Source organism: Colossoma macropomum, unplaced genomic scaffold (assembly GCF_904425465.1).
Source record: "Colossoma macropomum unplaced genomic scaffold, Colossoma_macropomum, whole genome shotgun sequence".
Classification (NCBI taxonomy): Eukaryota; Metazoa; Chordata; class Actinopteri; order Characiformes; family Serrasalmidae; genus Colossoma; species Colossoma macropomum.
The window spans coordinates 18,751,531-18,769,123 of record NW_023494792.1 but is presented as its reverse complement, the minus strand read 5'-3'; positions in this window follow the sequence as shown (position 1 = coordinate 18,769,123).

The following is a 17,593-nucleotide window of genomic DNA, read 5'->3' as shown; positions in this document are numbered from 1 at the left end:
GTGGCTCAGTGAGAGACATACCTTGTTCTTGAGAAGGACTCTCTTCATCTGGATCATTTCATCTTTCATCCCTCAAGGTTCCATATGATGGACTGAAATAAAAAAAGAGTATTGCTATCACTCTTGTTAATAACATTAGTAATAATCCAATAAGTTTAATATAAAGAATAAAATACAGCTGTATATTATTAGTTTAATTTAGACAAAACTGGAGAGAATATGTTTTATGATAATCAATGGAATTAGAAGGCATCTGTACCTGAATCCTTGTGCTTGATTCACTTGACAGCAATATAAAGGTTCAATAGTTTCAGCACTGAATGGTGAATAAATTACAGTACAAAATCTATGAGGACTGTTCAGGACAGAGTTACAAACAAAAAAACAAAAGGTTAATAATGTGCTGTTCCTGAGGCCTTCAAATGAAAACTGGAAATGTTAGTGTGGGCTTCCTGGACAGCCATGGATCTCCACTGCATAAGAACATTTCATGGAAGTCCCAACACCAAAGACATTAGGCTTATTATAGAAAGAGGATTTTCGTGTGGTCCACGACATGGCAGACCTCGGTCATGAGGTCAGCTTTTTTTCATTGAACCCTCACAGCGTAGGCTGTCTTAGCCTTTTATGGCTGAGGTTACTCTTTGCCACACAAAGAGCAGCTTTGTCACCTTACCTGAAGGCAGCACTGCAAGCTCACCGCAACGCATGGACCTCCCTATTCACCCCTGGCTTCTGGTCTGGCCATGGTCCGATGGTTTTGATGACTATTACACCATCAACACTCTGATGATATAGGTAGTGACAGATATACAGTATTCATATTGTGCAGACTAACCCACTTGTCATGTCTATATTTCACTGTGATAAATTTTCATTTAATTTTATGTGTGAGAATCTGCAATTGACCAAATAAAATAAACACAAAACACTGTATATACCCAGCAAACCCGTGACTTTTAGTACAGTAGCTAATCACTACATTGATTGTGGAGGGGACTCTGAAGAGTCAAGAAGCTGGAAATAAACTGTCACTGGGGTGGTACCCATCATGCCACTGGGGTGTTTCCCTGAAGGATACGTCTTCAGTACCTTTATTTAGAGAACATAATTGCACCATATTCCATTGCAAACATTTTTAAAGTTGCACTGACCCCATGCACCCCATTATATCTTATTTATTTTATTTTTCCATTTTAAAATGTCAAACTGTGAAAAAGTACAGATGGTCAAGGTAAGTGAATGTACTGTACATTTAAAACCCATTTAAACTACACAAATGGACATTAAAACCATTGTTGTAGCTTTTGAGGGTATATTTACATTGTTTGTACCTTCATGAACAAAAATGCACCTATGTACTACACTTTTTTCTAACAGTGTACATATAAAATGTTGCACTTATTAGACATTGTGAACTTTCACACATATCCATAGCCTGCTCCCCTAAAGTACACACACACACAGTCTAAACCACTTATCCTTTGGGTTGCATGGGGGTGCTGGAGCTTATTCCAGCTGTCATAGGGAGGAAGGGAGGATACACCCTGGACAGGTCGCCAGCCCATCGCAGGGCAGACAGACAGACATATACATCCACACACACCTAGAGGCAATTTAGCATGTCCAGTTGACTACGTCTTTGGACTGTGGGAGGAAATCCACACAGACGCAAGAACATGCATAATCCGCACAGAAAGGTCGCCTGGCCGGGAAATGAACCTGTGAGGCAACAGCGCTACCCACTGCACCACTGTGCCAGCTCTGGTAACAGCTCTGAATTGGATTTCAGAACTACATACATCAGGGGTGTCCAATCATATCTGCAAAGGGCCGGTGTGGCAGCAGGTTTTCATTCCAAACAAGCTGGAGCACACCTGATTTCACTTGTTTATTTCAGTTAGGCTCAGTCTTCAACAACTGATCAGGTGTGCTCCTGTTTTGTTGCAATGAAAACCCGCAGCCACACCAGCCCTTTACAGATAAGACTGGACACCTTAGTATATCTCAGTATTTTCTTTTAAAGCTAATGAAGCCCCTGAAGCAGGCCAGCCTTACAACACCCCTCCTCTTACCTCTATAAATAGTCGTTCGGATCAAGTTGCTAAATTGTGCCTACATTCTTACTTTTTAAACAGCCTAAGATTACAGCTGACACAACCATTATTTCATGCTGCTGAACCAAAATTGTTGTCAAAGCCAAAGTAGTTTAATTTGAGAAGAGCGTTCTTGGGTAAATGGACTAATTGTTAATAACAAGATGATTGGATAGCATGATTCACAGAGCCACAGAGGCAGGGCCCATTTTTATTTTAGTACCTTTACACTATAATATGTAATTCCCTAACTCATTATCTACTTTCCTCTCAGACTCTCAAATACCTCTGCCTTTTTCTCTTCCCATTCCCTCTGACCTTCCCAGTACTGCTTGCATCTTCATAATTGAGGTCACGTCTGAAACAAAAGCAAAATTATGGGTCTGGTTTGGCTTGGTGCAAGAGGAGTGACCCTGGCATGCGGTTGCATGAGCCAGACCAGGGAGAGGTGAGGTGGAGAGAGGAATTTGTGTGAATCTACTGAGTATTTGAAGAAAGCCCAACCACAGCTAAATTAAATGTGTTATTAACAGAAGGTTGATCTAAACTGGTTCTGGCAGAGAACTAGGGAAAAGCCACATATTCCTAAAGACATCCCCTGTTTTTCCTCCTTTGTTGAGAGATTCAGAGGGCAGTGGTGAGGAACCCTCCTATGCCTTGCACATGCACTGTACTTAACACATAATAATTTTTTTACTTTACTCATCAAGCTCATAGAATTACTGTACACTAACAGGGTCATCACTCCAGTTACTGCTTTTGCTATCCATTGGAAACAACTCACTAAGAGATTTTACAGGGGTGACAAGCGTACTGCATATTTGAGATGCCATTTTGAGCAGGAATGTAATCCTTTCTGGAAAGCAGCAAGGTCGTAGCCACAAAAGAGCATCCCATGCGATTAGTGACAGAAATAGATACGACTTGAAAACACTGAGAATTCACATTGCTCAACTAAAAAAAGCTTGTATTTGATTTACTGACAGAAGACACGGTAGAGATCCTTATCACACTGTTCAGTGATTTAAAAATGCACACTCGCTCTCTTTCTAACACGCACACACAGATGTGTAATGTCAGATTGTGAGGTCTTCAGATCCTATTTGTATCTTGTGGGTGACCACAGCTCAATTAGCTCACTACACATCATACAGGAGGAAACCAGTAAAATTCCCAGTGGATGGAATACCCTCCGCATGTTTACATCTGTCCAGGAAAACCATCTGATCCCCAAGGTTTTGGGGTGATTGCATGATATGAATAGTATCAAGATCACGCCACGTGACAGTGATGTTTAGGTGCTTTAAGTGCAGCCACATTTGTGGAAAGACTTCTTTCTACTGCAACTAGACGCTAAGAATAGGTTTTTAAAAGTGGAGCGCACTGTACAATTTATTACATGAAACTGTACATCTTGTACACATTGTAAAAATAGAATCCAGGTGCTAGTGTATTACAGTCATTTGCTGGGGTTTAGGGATTCACACAAATGTAGTGATGACAAGCAACCTCATCTTTGTCATTCATGTTTAGTATATCAATAAACATGAATTTAAATGGGAATTCCACCCTTTTTAAAAGTGAAATAATTGCATGCTTAAACTTTTAAGATTCAGAGATGTTAACAAATTAATATATTGAGGCCACAAATGAAGTTTCTCATGGCCATGAATAAACATATTGAGGCCACATGACCATGAGAAACTTAACTCATGGCTTTGATATATCCGCTCGTGTGGCAATCAGTATGGCAGCATTACATGCATGATCTATCCAGTGGCATCCTTTTCCCTATGCCCTTCAAAACTTGTAAAGCAAAGAAATGGCAGCCTTATCAACTGGGAATTCAAAACTAACCATAGTGGATGTTGTGACATGTGAGTCTAGCAATGCATTTACAATTTAAGAGTTGGCAGAAGTAGAAGAACAAACATTTGATTTTGAGGCAACCATAAAGCCATATAATTTTAAACCATAGACTGGCAGAGTTTAGCCTGGTTTATACTTGATGTGTCATGACAATCACAAAAGTCTCCATGGATTGCAAGATTGTTCTGTCAGTATTTAAGGAGTTGGTGTGGTTGTCAAGTTTTATAAAACAGAAAACCTGATTCAAACTTAAAAGATAAGGAACATTATTACCTTGAGAACAAAGTTATGTTTGTAATAGTTTATTTTGCATTCTAAAACATCTAAACAGCAGAGAAACATTATCAGAGGACCAGCTAACTAACCAGAGGTTGGATTCTCAAAGCTATTTGGAGGTAACTAATGATCTAATGGACTTATGACCCTCTTAACCTAGGACCACTTTGTGACTGACTACAAACCATCCCGGTTCATCATTCTTAAAAGAAGGATAGAACATCCTAAGGTAGTTGTGGCATAACAGATAACTCTGGGCTAAAATGTAAAGGGAAGATAGCAGGTCAGCCGTTTTACCATCTACCAATGACAGACAGCATTCCAGCATACAAACAGCCAGTGATCATTGTTTATGGTTTATACATATGTGAGTGTTAATCTATTATTTTAAATCTTTTCAGTTGAATTTTTCATGGTTGTATTCAATCAAAACTGGTCTGAGGTGAAATTTCATTTCAGTGACACTCACAGATATGACAGATGATGTGACAGTAAGGTACCTGAAATGTTTTGAAAACCACTTAGTTATGGTTGGGGCTCTAAAGATACAGTGTGTTATTACTGTCCTAAGTGGTTAGCTGATAGCCAGTGTTAGCTGCTTCTGCAACTTTGTGCATTTCAAATTGACTGTTTCCACACAAGGCCACCTAGTAAATAGGGGAACATTGCTGTGCCACTTGAAAAAAAACATAAATCTTTGCATTATATAGGCCAATGACAAAGTTTGTAAACATTCAATTCTCAGCCTATGTGTAATTGAGAGAATGAGATCGCAGGCTGACTGGCTAAGAAAGCTTTGAGTAAGGCTGACCCGAGTATAATGGTTCTGATGTGGAAAAAGTAAGGTGAGGTGGCTTCAGTGTTATACTATGAGTTGGACAGAATCTCTTCTCTAAAAGGAACAGGAGAGAAGAAGCTTTGCTTGCCAAGTTGAGACTGGGTCTTTTAGTGGTATGTGATGAACACTTTCAGTGGTGTGTGATGAACTGGTATGTGATGGCTTTGCTTCCTGCACACTCTCCAACAGAAGTTAATATTGACAAAAAACATAGCTCCTTGCAGAGTAGCAAGGCTAAGTTAGTGACTTGCAGTAGGTGAGAATCCAGTAGTCCTCTGTGCTTATTTGGGTAAAGTGGGTGCATGGCTATATTTGTGCCATGTCAGCTGTTATTATAATCTATTATTTTAAGGTTTAAGGATTAATATAACCCTGCACTGATCAGTTAGCACCTCACATAGCGGTTAGAAGTTTTGCCATACTTGCATTAGTGCCACAGTGACATGGACATGATTATTTTGTGGGAGCAAAGCAACTTCCAGAACCAGATGCTGCAGTTGTTCTTAAAGGACTGTGCAAGCTGAGAGACAGCTTGATGATAACAAAGCTTAGTCCTCATTGGCTAGATGCTCCACCAACAACTATAATGCATTGCTTACATCAGTATGCCATGATGCATTGTTTTCAGCAAACTATTGTCGTCTCAATTATCTGTTTCAAAATTACGATTGACACACCTCTCAGTCAATCATAATCATCTTCAAACATTCCTCCATCCATCAAGCAAAGGAAAAACTTTGACAGAACTCCTTAATACAATCTGCAGTGAGAACGGCGCTGGCAGTAAATTAGTCAGAATTATGAGGCTAAGAAACAATGCAAAGGTGTTACTGAGAAACTCTTTTGATTTCATTCCTGAAATTTTTGACTAAAAAAGTTTTGTACTAAACTCTGTGGAAGACCACACTCAGTGTCAGCATTACTAAAAAGCAGACTTTCCTGGCTCTAAGGTAAGCTAAATTTTATCTAAGTTACTGTATTTGTTAAAAATAATTTGTCTAATGACAAATAACATTACAGACAAATGTTAAGATCAGTTAGCAAACTAGTTATCTTTTCATAACTTATTTGCCAACAGCTTAATAAATCAGTCAGTTTAAGCAGGAATTTACAGCACTTACAATTGTGATTAAAGACATAGTGTGTAAATATTAGTGCACTAGTACACATGCCATTCATTTTATTGTTTCATTAAGCTTGCTGAAAAACCTTGAGGAGGAACTCATTCTCCCAGCATGTGTATTCATGTGGTTTATGTGAGCAAAGAACAGAACATTGCGATTGTGAAATGGATGATGCGGTTCATTAGCTAGCTGGCATCTATTGGTTTTGACATTTTGTTTTACTGGTGTTTTGAACTCGTACAAAGCAGAAATAAAATGTGGGCGAACTGTACATGTTTAAAATATTTTCACTAGAATAAGAGCAAAATTAGTTTAACTAGGTTTAGTTTAACTAGGCTTAGTATAGTGCAGTATGTAAAACATTGAAGAAAATCATCGTAATCTTATTTTTGAAAAAGTTTTTTTTTTTTTTATTTGTTTTTAAAAGTAGCACCACTGGGGCTTCTTTTGTCTAGTCCAACTGAACCTCAGAAAAGTTAAATGTCATAGTACAGATCGTGTATTATGAAAATGTCTCTAAATATCACCGTATTACATTTTTGCTATATCTCCCACCTCAGGAGATTTTCTCAGAATTTTCAGAATCAATTGTGCATCAGCAAGCACTGAAGAGGAGCTTTCATATACCAGTGATATCAAGATCTCTCCTGCTTGTTAGAAACAGTTTAAATTGGAGGTCTGACTGCATTTCTTCCCTCTTCCTGCATTTCACCCTCAAAAAACAAGTTTTGAATGACATTTTAGATTAGAGGCATCACTTTCCAAAGTTAAATTTGACATCAAAATTGAAATTGAATTCAAAATTAATCCACAAGTGTGATTCCTGTCTATCTGTAATACAAAGTGAAGTCTATTATTTGAATTTATTGTTAGTCTGGTATCCGTGTCAGTGAATTTACAGTCTGTGGATCATTAGTTGTTCTTTAAGGGATTTTCTGTCCTAGCTCAGAGGATTGTTTCGGCTGAGTTGTTGGTGTTGGCTGAGCCGGACAGCATGAGAGTGACCAGTAAGCTTTAACTGCTCACCACTGTCCCTCATGCTGGTCTGGTTCTGGCCAGTGAGCATGGGCCAGAACGTGCCTAGAGCAGGGTGATGTGTGTGGTCTGCATTGGTCCAAGGTCAGTGGAGGCCTTGGGCCAAATATGCAGCAAGATTCCAGAAGTAATGGCACTTTCTCAAGTTCAGAAATCATAATTTAGCAGAGCCATGTGAAAAACAAAGATTTTTCAGCTGAGTTTATGAAAAGATGAGACCACAGGCTATAATTATCTAGGCCTGTGTTTGCACCTCGACATACCCTGACCTGCGTGACATCGTCTGACATTACACTTTAAATATTACCACTTGTTAGACCTGACCAAAGACTTAAATTTCTGGTGCAGTCTTTGAATGTTTTCATAGGCGGTAGATCTTAGGGCTTTCATCAGATAAAGAAGAATATTCCAAATAAGACTTAATAACCAAACTCCATTCATCTTGATGCATCCTAATGAAAAGTTTATGGTTAGTAGTTACATAATTGCTTAACCATTCTATGAACCAGCCCTCAGGATGTCAGCAACTTGTGCAGTCTGGGAGACAAAACCAGCCTGCACTCAATTGTGGTGAAGAAGAACTGGTGCGAGTTTCTTTCTTCTGAAACAAAAAAGAGGCTACAGTAGTTTAGGCAGACAGGATTTTCCAGCCACAGAACAAAACTCTACTCAGAATCATTGTCCGGGAATTTGAGAAATACCAAAAACCCCCGACTCGTTTTAGAGGACTCATCTACACGGACAAACAGATGCAGAAAAACAATCATTCTCTTTAATTGAGATGGCAGATGTTTCTACTATAGCTGAGACTTTCAAGGACAGTCATGGACGGTCTGAAAGACAAAGCGTCTGGGAACAGACCATGACTCTCCTGCGTTGGTGTTCTCATTTTAAAATGGGGGTCTGGGGTAGGAACCCACAACACTCAACACAGGCCCTGAATGGGTCTGAAGTGGGTCATACATGCAGCTGGTGTGCAGCCATCTTCAGGGTCGTGTTCTGTTTTTCATTTGTTAGTGTTTTATGTGATTTCTTTCCTGCCATAAGACAAACAGGACATAAGATTTAAAGCCTATCCTAAAGACAGCATGATAAATTAAAATTCATTTACTTGGAATAATCAACATTGTGTTCACAAAACCATAACCATGACAACAGTAATAACAACTAACTCTGATTATATTTTGCAAATATTCAGATCACTCTAAACACATTTTTTCCAGTCCATGTAAGGTATAGGAACATGGTGAGCATAGTTAAACTGAGTTTTCATTTCTTTAAGTCTATTCATCGTAAGGCTCCCTAGGTGAGGGTGGCTTCATTCAGAGCTGATTACTTTGTTCCTTTGTCTGAGGGGGGCTCAGGAATGTGGTTGCTCTAAAGCCACTCTGAGTCAACAGAGTGGACGGTCAGAGTCCTACTGCCAGACGACAGGGAGGAAGTGATGGAGCACTAGGCCCCAGTGAGTTCTAATAATGAGGTTATGCATTAACTAGTCTGCCTCTGTGCAAACTGGTACCAAAACAAAAACATATTGATGGATATCATTCGGGTGCAAGACGACAAAAGAAACCAGGACCGTTTTTCAAAAGCCAAATGCAGTATATCAATAATCATTGGCCATGGCATGCCAAGTCTTTGTTTTGGTTAAGCAATTATTCATGGCTGTTTGTTGGCTTCAAAGGGCCTGGAGTCACATACAGCAAAGGACAGCCCCTGCCTCTGTCTCTGTGTGGTGGCTGGAGGAACCAATAAAGACAAGGTTATGGTCCTGTGAATAACAGCATAAAGCAGCCAAAGCAACAGCAATGAGGCAGGAAGAGAGAGAGAGAAAGAGTGAGTGAGAGAGAACTACAAATACCGAACATTCTACCTCTGATACAGGCTGTTCACTTGGGTTTCTGTCAGGGTACCAGCACTGCTACATTGGACAGATTTCTCTCTTAGCATTCTCAGCCAGCCTGAACTTTTTGTGAGCTCCAGCTATTGAGTTGAATTCAGAGACAGTGGTACGAAATATATTACTTTCAACTTTCAATGACTGCGTATCCTTGGCTGAATATCTCTGCATGCATTATACCTTTCAGTGCAGAGTAAAATTTGGAGGACAGCACTCTGGTTCTCTCTTCCCAGTTTGAATTCTTCTTTTTTGCATCCAACCTACACTCTCCAAAATGAGCAATTAATGCACGAGAGCTGCCTTTGTTGCAGAAGAGATTTGACTAATTAATACCCATTTAAGGCAGTTTTAAGTGTAGGTTTATGTTAACTGGCAGGCTAGAGTTAATCTTATGAACAGTTTGACTTACATGTGTGATTTTTCTATGTGTTTTTTTGTCATATGCTGATAATTCCCTACTAGAGCTGTCAAAAGATTAAAATAATGAATTGAGATCGTATTATTTTGTGTTGTTCATTGCAATTACTTGCATTTGGCTTATTTGCTCTAATTCAGTCTTGTCAAACTGGGGACCTCCTGGGCCAAAGTGCTGCAGAAATGAGCGCTTACCCTCATCTAAGGCTCTGAATTCAGTTCATGAAGGCTTTGCTAATTAGCTGATGTTTTGACTGAGGCAGTGTGCAGAAGTCTGCAGTGTTTTGGCCCACGAGGACTGGAGTCTGTCACATGTACTTTAATTTGACCCAAAAGAAAGATTATTTTGATTATTTTCCATTTAAAAAGCAGTGTGTTTTGTTACAGCTATTTGAGCGGACAAAAAAAAAAAACTCCAACAAGTGTATTTATTGCTTTCAATAATTCTGTTACATGAACCTGAACATGAAAATCATGTGATTTCCACCAGTTTTCCAATTTTCACCACTGACTGCATGTTTAAACTCCTGTGCTAACTCTACTGATATTTCCGGCATCAGTGCTGTGTTTTGCTTACTGAACACTCAGCGTACTGCCATTCATGGCCTGGCAGTAGCTGGAAACAACTGTTTTTTATCAAGAAAGCCATCAATAGAATGCCTTGCCATTATGAGGAAGATAGTCATAGAGTCGCAGCAACCGCATGTGAACAGCTTTGATCCTCCATGGAACTACGGATGATTTGAAAGGTCAAACTATAAAAATGCGTTGACGCAGTAAAAAAAAAGGATGTGCAGATCTGTGAAGTAAAATGGTATCATTCCAACCCTGTAAGGGCTGTTAAAAATATTCATAATTGCATGATTTGGGTCTGCTCACACGTAGGCTTTTCTTCATGTAATGGCTCACATAAATATAGAATGTCCTCAGATTACACATCAGAAGACAAAGTTAATTAAAATCACTTAATAAAAAATCACATTGATTTTATTATTACAAAAATCCCCTTCACAGGAACAATGGATGTTCTACAGCATCAATTAACTTGTCCAATGCCACAGGCTGTGCCCCCACAAAAGAAAAGAACTCCTTGAGCACATGCAATAGTCCTCACCACACAGCAAGTTTTATTGTAAATAAGTGGCAGATCTATCCACACCAGCAGCAAGTACTCAGCAGCTGTACTTACAAGCTTGCAAAGAAACCACAGTGAAGTAGAGAACACTGAACAATTATCCAAGCTCTTTAAATATAGAATGGAGAAAAAATATACAGCTAATGTAAGTAAAATAGAACAAAAAGAAAAATAACTATTAACATTCAATGTAAATATCTTTAATCTGTAGCTGGCATGATTCTTGGAAGTTATATATCCACTTTGAGAATTGAGAGGCATACAATAGTATATAATGATTTAAACAGAAATACCCACAACCTTCCAATCTGCTATCTCTTGCTGCCAGGGACAACACTCTCAGAGTGAAGTGAAATGAAACTGTTTGGCTTGTCAGCTAGCTAGCTAATATTAGTGTTAGCCTAACCCCCTTTCTTTGCCTCACCAATAACTCGCTAGCTAACAAGCAACAAAGTAAAAACCCGACAGCCAGCTTTATTGACCATAATTTGCCATAAGTTAATATTGTAGGTGGGTACTTTCACTCTGTAACTACTTACTGTTTCACTCTGTCTATTATAGATTTTAAACCGCTTCAGCGGTTGATAATTTACATTATTTTGCAGAGCAAGTAAAACCAGGAACACTCCCCCTAGGTCTGATATGATTGGCTGAGTCAGGGTTTCCACTTTTCATTATATGTTAGTAAATCTCTGGTAGCACAGCAGAGGCAGCGCTGCATTAGAGCAGCAGCAGTGCATCCCCCCAGGTTGCACCCTGCTATGACATTACATTGTGAATTTGGAGATGTGAAGGCTCAGTTGAATAATAAAGAATGATTGATAATAAACTGTAGATAATTTGAACCAGTAATGAACATTTATTTGGGTAAAGCCCCCCTGAAACTGGTCTAGTGACACCCCTGCTTGTTGCTACATAGATGATGGATTGATTAATTTTACTTATAATCAAATGGCAATAAATTAATGTGAAGCCACAGTAATTTTATGACAAGAGAAATAGGAAGAGGTGGCAAATGATGTACTGGCAAACTCAAGGACGTTTCACCAGGTAAATAGTCTGGTGCAGTGGTTCCCTATTCTGGTCCTGGAGGACCCCCTGCCCTGCACATTTTAGTGTTTGCACTGCTCCCAACACGCCTGATCCAACTAATCCATTTATTAACACACAGTTGAAGTGGGTGTTTTGTCAGGAATACACAAAAATGTGCAGGGCAGGGGGTCCACGAGGACCAGGGTTGGGAACCACTAGTCTGATGAACACATGTTCCTCACCTGCTCATGGTCAAGAACCAACTACTTAACCACAGTAAGTTATTTGCTGGAATTCATCATATTTAGAAGACTGAAATCTTGAATAATGAGGTTTTGAATGATAAATGCTGTTGTCAGTTTGAATCTAAGTTAAAGCCAGTAGTTATGAATGTGGAAAAGGCAGCCCTTTGTAAGCTCTTATCTTTGTTATCTGCTCAACAATTCACACTTGCTTCTGGGTTCAGCTGTATGCTCTTGCCAGTAATTGTTTTGGATGTGTAATGGATAACTTGATGCCATTTCACTCACTCATTGCACCAATTGCAAAAGGGTAGGCGCAAAGTCACTTGAAAACAATTTCACGCCTGACATCAAATATCAAAACACACCGTATGTAATAGAAACTGAAACGGATCGTCTGAACATGTACATGCTGCATGGTTGCACTCTTTGTTATTCTACCTAGGCCCCTGCTTTCTTACAACTGGAAACTGAGGACGCAACACCTCCTGAGATACGACACACCACCCATGGGAAGACAACTGGGTGTGTGTTTACGGGCGCAGACAAAACAACACTCTCACACAGTTAAGTTTTCTTTTCACACAAGGAAAACTAAAACTGTTGGGTCAAGAGGTCTGGTGATGTCAGTATAGTTGAGAGGGAGAAAGACTAACAGCAAGGGTGGGTCTCCAACACATTACTGAAATCCTACAGAGTCTTCTGCTTTTACTGCAATTAAATCTTGATGAGGTTTTCTCAATGTATGGATTGTATAACAGAAATGTCAATAACTGCAGCTACAGTGAAATAAAAAGAAATACTTTGGGAGACACCCAGTCATTATTCTAAACAGACACTCTCTTTGTATCTTTTGAAGTGTCATTTTCCATTATTGCAAATTTACAAACCTTTTCAGCCAGCTTGTCATTTGGAGCATGGTTTTCTTCAGTAAGCAATGTGCTTTTCATTCGTTTAACAAACACATTTGTTTTGAATGTTACCCTGAGCCATAAAAGCCAAATAAATATGTGTCATAAATAAAGTAATTCTAAAGCCATCCGTCAAGTCCTAAAATGAAAAGCAACTTTTACAATCTGATGTCACTCTCTATTTCTAGATGCTTGTGACTGTGTGAGGTGGAAGGCCTCTTCTTTCCATTTGATTATTCAATATTCATCCACGGTGACCTCAGGGACGTAAAAAAGTGTCCTGTGAAATTAAGGGCCAGCACTCTGGCCTTCTATTCAGAGGCTACAGGAACATCAAAAGAAAACCCTTCGCTTCAAACACTTTGAATTTTCATGAGTGTGGGCTATGTCCCAGTAGCCCTTGCCGCCACTCTTGACGGGTCTAGTGTATACTCTGGCACAAGTTTCAAGCGCAGAGCTGGTTAGAGCTGGTTAGAGTTGGTTAGAGTTGGAGCTTTAAGTTATGTAGAGTCACATGTCTTGTTGGAGTGGATTGCTTTTGGGTCAAGGTGGAGCCCCTGGTCAGAGTTCTCTCCATCAGTCGTAGAAACCTCAATGAATTGCACTGATCACATAAAGCAATATTGGGACTGTCTGTTAGGTTTGCCTTTGGGAAGATGTGTGTAAAAAGGCTTTCAGTTTACATGGAGTGTTAGCTTTTAGTGCTTAGCTGTTGAGATCCTTTATCACTGCTCTTAAGGGCCAGTAATGCCAAAGGAAAGGCCTAGTGCTGTGTATGTCTGCCACCTATTGGACTGCTGTGAAATATCAGCACACGTCCAAAGACTTGCATGATATCCCTGCTGAAAAAGGACTATTGAAAACCATTAGAATTAAAACTTAATGGCTTTGCTTTCTAACAGGAATTGGCTTAATGGTTTTCAATAGAGACCACTACCTTACTGTAGAACTCTATCAGATCCCATGAGGACACCATCCAATGCATTTAGAATCAGAAATTGGTCGGCCACCTGTTAAACCGTTAGGATCCATTACAGTGTGATATATCAACCCATCGAAAAAGCCAAAACACATTACAAAACCATCACGAACCAAAAGAAACACTTAATAGTTTCTATGGTTCTATAGTTTTTCAGTAGGGGTTTTATCTCTACATAATTAAGAGAAACATTACATTAAGATTTCTAATATATCCCCAATACTGCCCCTTGCTCTTAACTCATAATGCAAAAAAATGGAAATATACCAGATACACCTTTTTTGAGAAAAGAAAAAAAAAGGTCTGTATGATTATTTATAAAAAATGAACAGACATTAAAGTTGTTGGTCTACAGACTACTCAGTGAACAATATTTGTTGTCCTGTAGTCTAAATTTTCAGGCATTCACCACTCACCAAACTGGTATCATCATAAAAACAAGGAGATATACATACCTTAGTTCCCAAAAAAATTGGGACAGTATGTGAAATGCAAGTAAATCAGAAAGCAGTGATCCACGTTGACCTGTTTTAAAGTTAATACAGTTCAAGATATTTTGTGTTTTGCTTCATCAACCTTTTTTCTTTTTTTTTTATCAACGTTTTTTTCTAAATATATTCTCATTCTGAAATTGATGCCTGCAACACCTTCCAAAAAGTTGGGACATGGGCAATTTTACATTAAAGTAAAATATTTTAAAAGCACCTTAAACAGCTAATGCAATCATACCTGGGTTTTTAAGGAGCTTCCAGGAAAGGCCTGGTCCTATATGAGTAAGTATGGGTCGTGGCTTGCCACTTTGCCAAAAAATGCATTAGTGATTAATCCAACAGTTTAAAGAGCAATTTTTCTCAACAACTGATTGCAGGGAACTTGGGTATTTTACCCTCTATTGAGCATAAAATCATTAAAAGATTCTAAGAAATCTCTGTGCAAAAAGAACAAGGCCAAAAGCCACAGTTGAATGCCTGTGAACTTTGACCCCTCAGATGGCACTGCATTAAAACTAGCACGCTTCTATGATGGATATAATGTCATGAGGTCTGGAATACTTTGACAAACCATTAAACACTATTCATCGCTGCTTACACAAAACTTAAGACTGTACTATGCGCAGGGGAAGCCATACATTAACAATGTCCAGAAATGCAGTTGACTTCTCTGGGCTCAGCTCATCTTAAATGGACTGATTCATAGTATAAACATGTATTGTGGTCTAAAGAGTGAGTCTTTTAGAATGGAAATAATGTATACTGTGTTCTCTGAACCAAAGAAGGAAAGGACGATCCAGTTTGTTACCAGCGTCTGTCATGGTATGGGGGCTTACACATCTGTAAAGGAACTACTAACGCTGGGTGATATGTACTTGTTGAGGAGCAAAATATGCTGCCTTCTACACAATGTCTTTTTCAGCAATGTGCATGCTTATTTTAACATGAATTACAACAGCATGGCAGTAGAGTGCAGATGTTAGACTGACCTGAGTGCAGTCCCAAACTGTCTGTCATTGAATATGTGCCATATTGTGAAACGTAAAATATGACAAAGAAAGGCAAAGGAGTTGTGCAGCTGAAAACCAGATAAATTGCTGTTGATTCAAATGATTACTGTGTCGTTAAAACAAAAGGTGATGTAACACAGTGGTAAAAATGCTCCAGACCTAATTGTTTTGGAAGGTGTTGCAGGCATCAAATGTGGAATGAGTGTATATTTCATAAATGAATGAATGAATGAATGAAACATATTTCATAAGGTAAAATATTAATTATTACTTTCTTGTGTTTAAAACAGGTCAAACAGAATTTAGTGTTTTAGAAAATTCTATGCTAAATGCTGCTTTCTGCATTTATTAACATCATGCTTCTTTATTATGAATAATGTAACCGATAGGATCCAGAAAGGATGGGCATTAGAACATAGCCCTGTTAGACACTTTGTTTACCCTCGATCTGGTCAGAATCAATCATTCTACTCCAATTCCAAAAGAGAACTGTACAAAGCAATAGTAAACTGATCTAAGGAAAAAAAGGTTTGGATGTACAAACTTTTGCTATCAATGGCCATTTTTTTTTAGGTTTTTCCATGTTTAAAGAACATACCTGTGACCTCATTTCTAAAGTATTGGTCAGGCAGGACACAGCAGAGCTGCATGTGTCTGAAGTATTGCCCTAAAGGCTGCATTTTTGTGTTCAGCATAATGAGAAACAATGGTTAGTAAAACCAGAGAGGAGAAATACCCCCACATTTTTATTAAAAGAACTCACTTATGTCTTAAAACATGTGTTGCGGTAGAGGGCAGGGGTTCTGGCCAGGAAAAAGCACAGGGCAAGGAGTGTGAATGTGTTTGGGGAATGTGTGTGTATAACTTAGACGACCCTGCGCAATCTGCCTGCTCTAGGACTGGGCCTTTTTCCCAAGCGACCCTGGCAGGACTGGACCTTGCTCACCGTTATCCCTCCTTTCCTCTCTCTCTCCACTCCGTCTCTCTTTCCTTTCACCTTTTTCCACAGCCAGAGAGCCTCCCATTCTCTTCTGACCACCACCCTGCCACAGCACAGTCTAAACGCACACATACACACACACGCCTACACACACATGCCCTGACCACTATCTGGCCACAGCACAGTCCCAAAACACAAACATGCACACACGTGCGCCCAGCAGGTTTAGCTGCACTGCAGTTACATTTCTCCTACTCTGATCCAGCGACAATTTGATTCCCCCTGTGGCAGCTACCAGAGGCTTGAGGCATGGCAGAAGGAAGGAGAATTTGGCTCTGTTCTACTCCACATGTGGTCTTTTTTTCTTTTTTGGTGGTGGTGCTGGTGGCAGTGGGGGGGTATTCTCTTTCTGCTGGCTGAGGTCATATGCATTTGTGGTTTACTGTTTAGTGTCACGTTACAGATGTAAGAGACAAGAGATTCTTATAAGGGAAGGGGAAATCTGCACACAATATAGCATAACTGCATCAGAAAGATCTTAAAACACATGTCTCTTTATCTCTCATTCTCTCAATGATAGAAAATACAAATTGCCGCTGTCATGTCAAAACCTCATAACGTTTTTTCACCAGCAGCCCTTTACCGCTCTTTACCCATGAATGTTTCATGATGAACAAAGGACAAATAGGAATGATCCAAAATTACAGGGAAAATATAATTGAATGTACATTAAATTACATTTTCTGTGGCAACACTGTGACACAGTAACACTCTGCTACACAACATTGACATAACAATGCCAGTGGCATGTCATATTCTGTCATGTTACCATACCGTTAATTGTCACGATCTGTCATAATGTTTGAAATCATGACAGATAACTACAGTACAGCAAAGATTAGTATGTGACATTAGCTGTCATCACATCAAACATTATGGCATCTGTCATGGCAGTTACTAGTAATGTAATGTTTATGTCAGTGTTATGTAGTAGGGTTCAAGTAAAATGTTTTTCCTTCTCCTGTAAAATGACCATGTAGGGGATGCAATAACTGTTATCTACATGGTTGTTAGAGTACTTTCTGGCATTCTTATCTTCTGAGCACGGTTAGACCCTGTACTGTACTGAGGACTTCATTCCGTTGTCTTTGAAGGGCTGGTCAGCAACGTTTTTGTCCCAACCACAGTGATGATTAACCAGCCATGGTTCAGGCCAGTCCCTCCATCTGCTCAAATGAGCTGGGGCTGCTTGCCTCATGTCCCCTGACATTGAGAAAAGACAGTTTCGGTTCAGTGGCCCC